General features: G+C 39.4%; 1 pseudogene; it reads right to left on the reverse strand.

The window, feature by feature from the left end:
- Positions 1–5,459: 5,459 nt before the first annotated feature.
- LOC109382699 (ER membrane protein complex subunit 2-like) lies at positions 5,460–6,545 on the reverse strand (annotated as a pseudogene).
- Between the last annotated feature and the right edge of the window lie 1,598 nt (positions 6,546–8,143).

Here is an 8,143-nt window from a genome sequence, read left to right on the forward strand (position 1 = left end):
CGTTCTCTAGGGCAGGTGTGTGTGAATGGAGGGGGTGTCACTGGGCACCTGCCTGACCTTGAGATAAATTTTAAACTATGTGAGTTTATCGAGTGCCAGGAACTATTCTAGATGCTGGGAATAGAGCAGTAAAAAATAAGAAGAAAAAGAACCCCATGGTGTTTACATTCTAGAGGGGGATACAACAAACAAATGAAATATGTACTATCTTAGATGAAGGGATGGTTGAGTCTATGTCTATGAGTCTGTGTCTATGAGTTTTTGTTTGTCATGTTCATTTGTTGCTTCCAGTTTTATATCTTGAGAAATTAAGTACCTTTTCCTTCTTCTCTCGCTCTCCTGAATCCTATTTCCTTATTTCCTTATTCTTTGGAGGGCTATATGCTGTAGTAATTATGAAATTATGAGAGTCTTGATAGCTCTCAATGCAAGCCCTGACATTCCCTACCTGTGATACAGGGAAAATAACATCCTCTCAGAGCCTGTTTGCTCATCTAAGTGGGGATGATAACACCTCCTTCATCATTGTTCTAGTAAATGAGATGATGCATATAAAGCACCTTTTGTACCACACCTATCAGCTGTCTCCTCTCTACCGTATCTTTAATACCTCTCTTTCCAGGGCTTTTATTTGTTTGCTTTACATTGTGAAACAGGTTCAAATCTTATTATCTTAAAAGAAAAATAAAACAAAATCCTAACTCTCTCTAGCTTTCCTATCTTACCCAAGCATCTAGGAAGATAGTCAACCATATATATATATATATATATAGATAGATAGATAGATAGATAGATAGATAGATAGATGATAGATAGATATAGATATAGATATATAGATAGATATATATAGATATAGATATATGTGGTCTGTGTCAAAGATGTATTAACTCATCAATGCAGGACTCATCAGAATGGTGATGCTGGTTCAAAGAAAATTTAAATGACTAGATATGTAAAGTCATTGAAAGGATGCTGGGCTAAGCTTGCTAAATTATGTATAAAATAAACCATAACCATAACTTTTGGGTCATAATATTTTCATTTGCATCTCTCCAGGGACACATTTTATTTTTCATTCCTATTGAACAAGAATTTACATTTCTCTTTGTTTTCTAGGAGTTAACATCTACCCTTGCAAAGTTGAAAAATACCCTAAGTAGGAAGTAGTGAGTCAAATAAAGGTGCGCACTCCTAGAGAATCAAAATAACCAGGCAGGCTGCTAAACAACGTTCAACACAAAACAAACCACAGGCGGAAATGCCTTCAATTTTCCAGGTTTTGCACACTTTTTCTAATAGCCATCCTCTGTGATTATAAATAATTCCTGAAGATTATTCTTCATCACAAAAGCTAGTCTTACTTTGTTCTGATTCATTAACACTAGGGCAGGAGTGTTAATTAAATATATAAATTTCCTTAAAGTATGGTCAGCAAACCCAGTACCATGTGGCATTAAGCAAATACTAAGGCCAACAAATTAACCTCTGTCTGGAGAACTTTATGGCATCTACTGTTGTGTTTTCTGTAAGCCAGATACATTTTTATACCTCTTATCAGCACTCATGTTTTGAGACTAGAAAACCAAACCCAAGAAATTCATTTCTTTCTGTTTTGCCTGGAGCACCTGTATATGTGGATGAATTTCTCTCTCACTGTGAGGTTCCCCAAAGCTGCTAAGGTACTTTGTCTGCTAGGACATAATTCTCTCCTCTACCTGAAATTTCTGGACCCCAAAAGCCATAGCACAGGTACCAGAACAGTTTCCTAGAAGGGTTTTGTGAGCCTTGGTTCCAAATAGGAAGCACAAACTCAGGCCCCCAATTGGAGGTGCCTCATACCTGATTAGATCAGATTTGTTTATTTTTAATTGGGGAATTGGGGGAAGGGGAACAGACAAGTTGCTGTCCTTTTGTTCTTCGGCCTAGTTGTGAAGGACGTTGCTTCACTGGCACAAGTTGGCACCATCATTGCACTCTTCCCAGGTGAGGCAGATTGGTCACTGGCTTCTGGACAGCCGCTCACAGCGGCTGCTGGCTACACACGGTAACCCATGGCAGCCCACTGCAGCAGGGGCTTCAGCCTACGCCATCGCCTGCGACTCACGGCAGCCCAGCTCCAGGTTGAGCTGTTATTCAGCATCTTAGCTGTAGAGGGCAGTGTCACTGGCCCTCAAATGTGGGATCCGAACCGGGGCCCTCTGGCATCCCAAGCCAGCTCTTAACCAATGCGCCACTCGGCTGGCCCGTGATCAGATTTATTTTTATATGACACAAAAGCTATATGATTCTATAACTTTGGATACAAAATTGATTTTTTCTAACAATATTCTGCTTAAAACAAAAGCAACTAATAGACGCCTTGAAAACCACCTTGCTTTTGAAAACAAAGAGACAGTAAAATGTATTTGTCTCTAAATTTTGAGGTGCCAGAGAACAAAACACTCTTTAAATAATGTTTCGTTTCAGTTTGCAAAAGCATAGTCTAAGACAGGGAGCAGCAAACTTTTTCTATAAAGGACCAAATAGTTAAGTGTTTTAGTTTTTTGGACCATGGGTCTCTGTTGCAAGATCTCTGCTCCAATCTGCCACGTAGCATAAAAGAAGCCATAGACAACATGTAAACAAGTGTGCATGACATGGACTAGATTTAGCCTGTGGTGAGATGGATTTCAACCATGTACCGTAGTTTGCTAATCCCCAGTTTAAAATAAACGTTAGCAACAGATTGGAAAGAAGGAGAAAGGGCTTTATCATATGCCCATAAGAAAATAGAACATTAAAAATAACACCAATATACAGTAAGTAGATAAGTAATATCCCCATACAAATAGCCACAATTATATTCACCTGGTCAGTTCACTAAGTCCCATATAACTAATACTTGTTGCACTAGATGTTGGCGTTTGCTGGCTGCTTTTACAAAGCGGCTGCTTCTCAGCTAACAGAGTCCTGGAAACCCTGACTCAGCCCCCCGCTGATCTGCAGATGTCTACGTGGTGTCAGCTTGAAGTCTGTACCCATGAGTCTATTACTTAAAGCGTCAACAGATCAGAATAACTCGTCCTTTTCATTGAGGTTCTGAGGATGTCCATTTTATGAACGCCTACTTTTTAGCCGGTAGCAACTTTTATAGCAACGTCTTCTGGTAGGCATGAGAGGAAAGCCGGAAGTTGATGACAAGAACGAATGATGGTAGTACTTTAAAAAAAAATTATTTACAGTAATTAACAATATTACAGTGGAGGAGAGCAATATCTGTAAGGATGATGTAATGAATATTTTATAAGATTTGGATCAATGCTTTACCTGGGGGTAAGGATCTTTTACAGCCGGTGAGGACCCCAACCACTCTTTGGGACATTCCTAGAAGGTACAACCTCAGGGAGAAATTTGCCCCAGGGAAGACTGAGCAGCTCCTTGCACGTGACACCTCTTTGCATTTAGCTCTCAGGTAGCTCTCACCTTTATTTTTAACCCTTGACTCAATCCTTTGCCCTTTTCTCTTATCATTTGTGTGTTTCCTCTGAGAGATTTTCTCTTTCTTGATTTAATAGTGTTACATATGAGCAATGTGTGTATTTGAAATCTTGCCCGTCCTTATACTCTGCCCCGTGGACGTCTCCACCCTGTAGGTCTCAGAAGCATTGAGAGCTCAGCCTGTTTAAAATGGTACTTAGTGCAACATCCATTTTGACTCTGACGGAGTAACTGATCTGCCATCAGTGAATACAAAATATGTCAAATACCTATGAGGAAATTAGTTTCAGTCATTTAAAAATAACTAACCCAAGGCTGTGTTCCTTGATAGAAGGGAAACACATTTGAGTGAACTGGTCACCAGCTTTCAGCCTGGGGCACACTTGGGACTTTAGTGGAGTATGGCGGATAGTAGGGGTTTCTTATGGGTCCACAGCTGAGAGTTGCGCTGTACAGAAACCGGGGGAGGCTTTGTGAGGCTTAAGAGAGAATGGCTGCTGATGGGCTAGCTGTTGTAAGCGCTGTGAGACTGAAGTTTGGCCAATCCAGAAGGGAATGTCTTTATGCTGCTCATTTCATCCCCCTGACTTACAGGTTTCATGCCAGGAAATCTGAACCTCTTAATCCCCTTCACCTTCCCTCCACCCCCTTTAATTTTTCAATTACAGTTGACATTCAATATTAGTCTATGTTAATTTCAGGTGTACATTATAGTGATTAGACATTTATATAATTTAAGAAGTGATCCCTCTGACTAGTCTAGTACCCACTTGGCACTGTACATCGTTATTACCATATTATTGACTATATTCCCTATGTTTTACTTTACATCCCCATGACTATTTTGTAACTACCAATTTGTACTTCTAAATCCCTTCACGTTTTTCACCCTGTCCCCCAACCTACCTCCCGTCTATCACTGCAATAAACCTAGTACTCATCTGACACCATACGTAGTTATTAAAATATTATTGACTATGTTCCTTATGCTATACCCTACATCCCCAGAATTAGCGTAACAACGAATTTGTACTTCTTAATCTCTTCCCTTTTTTCACTCACCCTAACCCCCTCCCATCTGGCAACCATGTCAATATGTTCTCTGTATCTAAGAGTTTGTTTCTATTTTCTTTGTTTATTTTGTTCTTTAGATTCCACATATAAGTGAAACCACATTGCATCTGTCTTTCTCTGTCTGACACTCCACTCAGCACAGTACCTCCCAGGTCCACCCATGCCACCACAGATGGCAAGAACCCATTCCCTTCCATGGCTGAGCAATATTCCATAATATATACGTACTCCCTCCTCTCTATCCATTCATTCATCAAATGACACCCAGGCTGCCTCCACATCTTGGCCATTGTAAACAGTGCTTCCATGAACATGTGGATGCACATGTCCCCTCAAAGTAGCATTTGGGTTTCTTTGGATAAACACCATGAAGTGGGATTACTGGGTTCTTCTTTGTCTCTTGTTATAGCCTTTGTTTTAAAGTCTAATTTGTCTGGTATAAGTATTGCTACCTCAGCTTTTTTATTTTTTTATTTTTTTATTTCCATTTTCATGAAATATCTTTTTCCATCCCTTTACTTTCCGTCTGTATGTATCTTTCAATCTGAAGTGATTCTCTTATAAGCAGCATATGTAAGGGCTTTGTTTTTCAAGTTTAATAAATCATCATGGTTTATTTAGTGAGGTTATTTCTGTATCACATAGTTTAAAAGCAGTTATATACGTGTGACATGAAAAGAATGATGTACAATTGATAAGACTCTTTCTTAAATCTTTCTTCCATGGACTTTTTCCATCTTCCTGCTTAGAAGTAAAAAGTGTTTTCAGGTTTATATAAACACATTCTTTACAACTCCCTTAACAGAAAATTAGTATATAAATCGCACTGGGCATTTAGTAAATAAATCGCAGGCTAATAAGTTCAGTTGTGCAGTTGTGAAATGTAATGTAAAAGAGTTTTTGAAACCTTAAGACTGGGTAATCTGCAGTGTCTCCAACATGTCTTCAACTGCCTTAAGAGAGTATTTGGTTTCCTTCTAACTTCGACCTGCAAACTGATAAGCTCTGTTTATTTGACTAGCTTCCCAACTAGCATATTTCATGTCCTTTTTTTTTTTTGCACTTGTTTTGGATTAGAAGCAATATGACTTGCAGACATGTAAAGTCCAAACAAAGCTCTTATATTTCTGTTGCTCAGTTTCAGTGCCTCTGCAAAAATACGTTCTTGAAAGTTCAAGGTTTTCAAGTCCACCTTGGGTATATTTAGCTTCAGCTGCTGACAGTATAAGTGGTTGGTGGATTAGTCACCATAAGCTCCTCTAAACAAAAGGCTGCTTTAGCATAGTCATGTTCATTGATATAAAGTTCTGCAAGTTCATGCCAGGCTTCTTGGTCTCCAGTAAATGGTTGCAGATACTCATTCAGCTCCGGAATGGCCTCCACACTGTTTCTCTGGCTTTTCGAATGGCAATCTTACAGCAGTGCTTCCTTGCAGCAGTGTTAGCTGGATCTTCATGTAAAATTCGATCATATAGCTGTATAGCATCGTCGTATCTTTCCATGGCTTCAAATCTCATGCCAGTTAGTCTCTTGACTCTGTGACTACTAGGGAACTGTCTTCTCAGCTCTTTTTTTTTTTTTTTAATTTTGTTGGGAAACAACCATGGTCATTGGTTACACATTGCTTTCATGCTACAGTAGCATAGTTGACTCTTTTAGGGAGGGTGCAGTTCACAGTGTCCCGTGCAGGGATCAAACCAGCAACCTTGATATTATCAGCACCATGGTCTAACCAACTGACCTAACCGGTCACCCCTCAACTCTTAAAGACAAAATTATGCAAAATCATCCCAACCATAGTCTGGGGCCACAATCATCCCCTGTTCGTATATGATCCAAATATCATCACCAAGCCTAGAAGCATATTCATTAATTAATTCCTCTCCAACTTCCACAAATTGCTCACTATTTCTTGAGTTTTCTTCTCTCCATGTTCTCATTTTATCTTGCATTTCTTCCCAAGCGATGTTGTAAAGCTCTGAGACCTTCACCATCTTCTCAGAACCTAGGGTTTTGTTTTCTTGTCCATTCAGCCCTCCTGTGTCTTTTGATTGGAGCATTTAATTCATTTACATTGAAAGTAATTATTGATAGATATGTAGCTATTGCCATTTTATTATTCATAATTTTGATCTTTTTTTCCTCCCACCTTAAAGAAGTCCCTTTAAGATTCCTTGTAATACTGGTTTGGTGATGATGAACTCCTGTAGCTTTTTCTTGTCTGGGAAGCTCCTTATCTGTCCTTCTATTTTAAATGATAGCTTTGCTGGGTAGAGTAACCTTGATTGTAGGTCCTTGCTTTTCATTACATTGAATATTTTGTGCCAATCCCTTCTGGCCTGCAAAGTTTCTGTTGAGAAATCAGCTGACAATCTCATGGGAGATCCCTTATAAGTTACTTGTTGCCTTTCTCTTGCTGCTTTTGGATTCTCTCTTTGTCTTTAACGTTTGCCATTTTAATTATAATGTGTCTAGGTGTGGGCGTCCTTGGGTTCATCTTGTTTGGGGCTCTGTGCTTCCTGGACTTGTGTGTCTATTTCCTTCGCCAGGTTAGGAAAGTTTTCAGTCATTATTTCTTCACATAGGTTCTCAATCCCTTGCTTTCTCTCTTCTCCTTATGGTACCCCTATGATGAGAATGTTGTTACGCTTGAAGTTGTTCTGGAGGTCTCTTAAACTGTCCTCATCTTTTTGGATTCTTTTTTCTTTTTGCTGTTTCAACTGGATGTTTTCTGCTACCTTGTTTTCCAAATTGCTGATTCAGTGCCCTGCTTCATCTAGTCGGCTGGTTATTCCTTCTACTGTATTCTTCATTTCAATTATTGTATTCTTCACTTCTGACTGGTTCTTTTTTATAGTTTTTATATCCTGTATGTCTCCCTCACCCCCTGAGTTCTTGTCCCCCCACTGGAGCCCAGGGTGAGTGCCTGCGTTGGCCATTTAAGAGGATGTCTGGGTTTTCCACAGCCTTTCATCTCACCTGGATGGTCAGAATCCCCACTGTTTTTCAGAGCAAGTTGTGGGGGTTCCTCTTCCAGGCTGGGGAGCCTGGTGTGAGGAGCTGGCACCCCTCACTCCTCTGGGGGGAACCTCCATGGACAAGCTATCCCTCCTGGTTCTCAACCTCCACACAGAGGTTTGGGGCCTGCATGTTTCGCATCTCCTACCAGTCTAGACTTGGCTTCTTTTTTATATACTTAGTTATAAAACTTTTCCTCAGCTAGACTTCAGATTATTCTCCAGGTTGATTGTTCTATAATTTGTTGTAATTTTAATGTGTCCATGGAAGGAAGCAGGCACAGTGTTTATACTCTGCCATCTTGGAACTCTTTCAGAACTTTACTCTTGAAAGCATCTTACATGTCACATGTAGTGATTCAATATTAACCCTATGTAGTATGTGATACGTAAGGGTGAATATTGTAGAGCAATACTATAAAGAATAAGATATAGCTAAAACCTCAATGAAGGTAGTAAATAGAATATTTTAATTTAGAAATTTGATTAATCAAAAAGGAAATAAGCACGGAGAAATGGAGGAACAACAAGAAAGATTGGAAAAATAGAAAACAAATAGCAAGATAGTAGAATCA

The sequence above is a fragment of the Hipposideros armiger genome, unplaced genomic scaffold (genome assembly GCF_001890085.2).
Source record: "Hipposideros armiger isolate ML-2016 unplaced genomic scaffold, ASM189008v1 scaffold_68, whole genome shotgun sequence".
NCBI classification, from domain to species: Eukaryota; Metazoa; Chordata; class Mammalia; order Chiroptera; family Hipposideridae; genus Hipposideros; species Hipposideros armiger.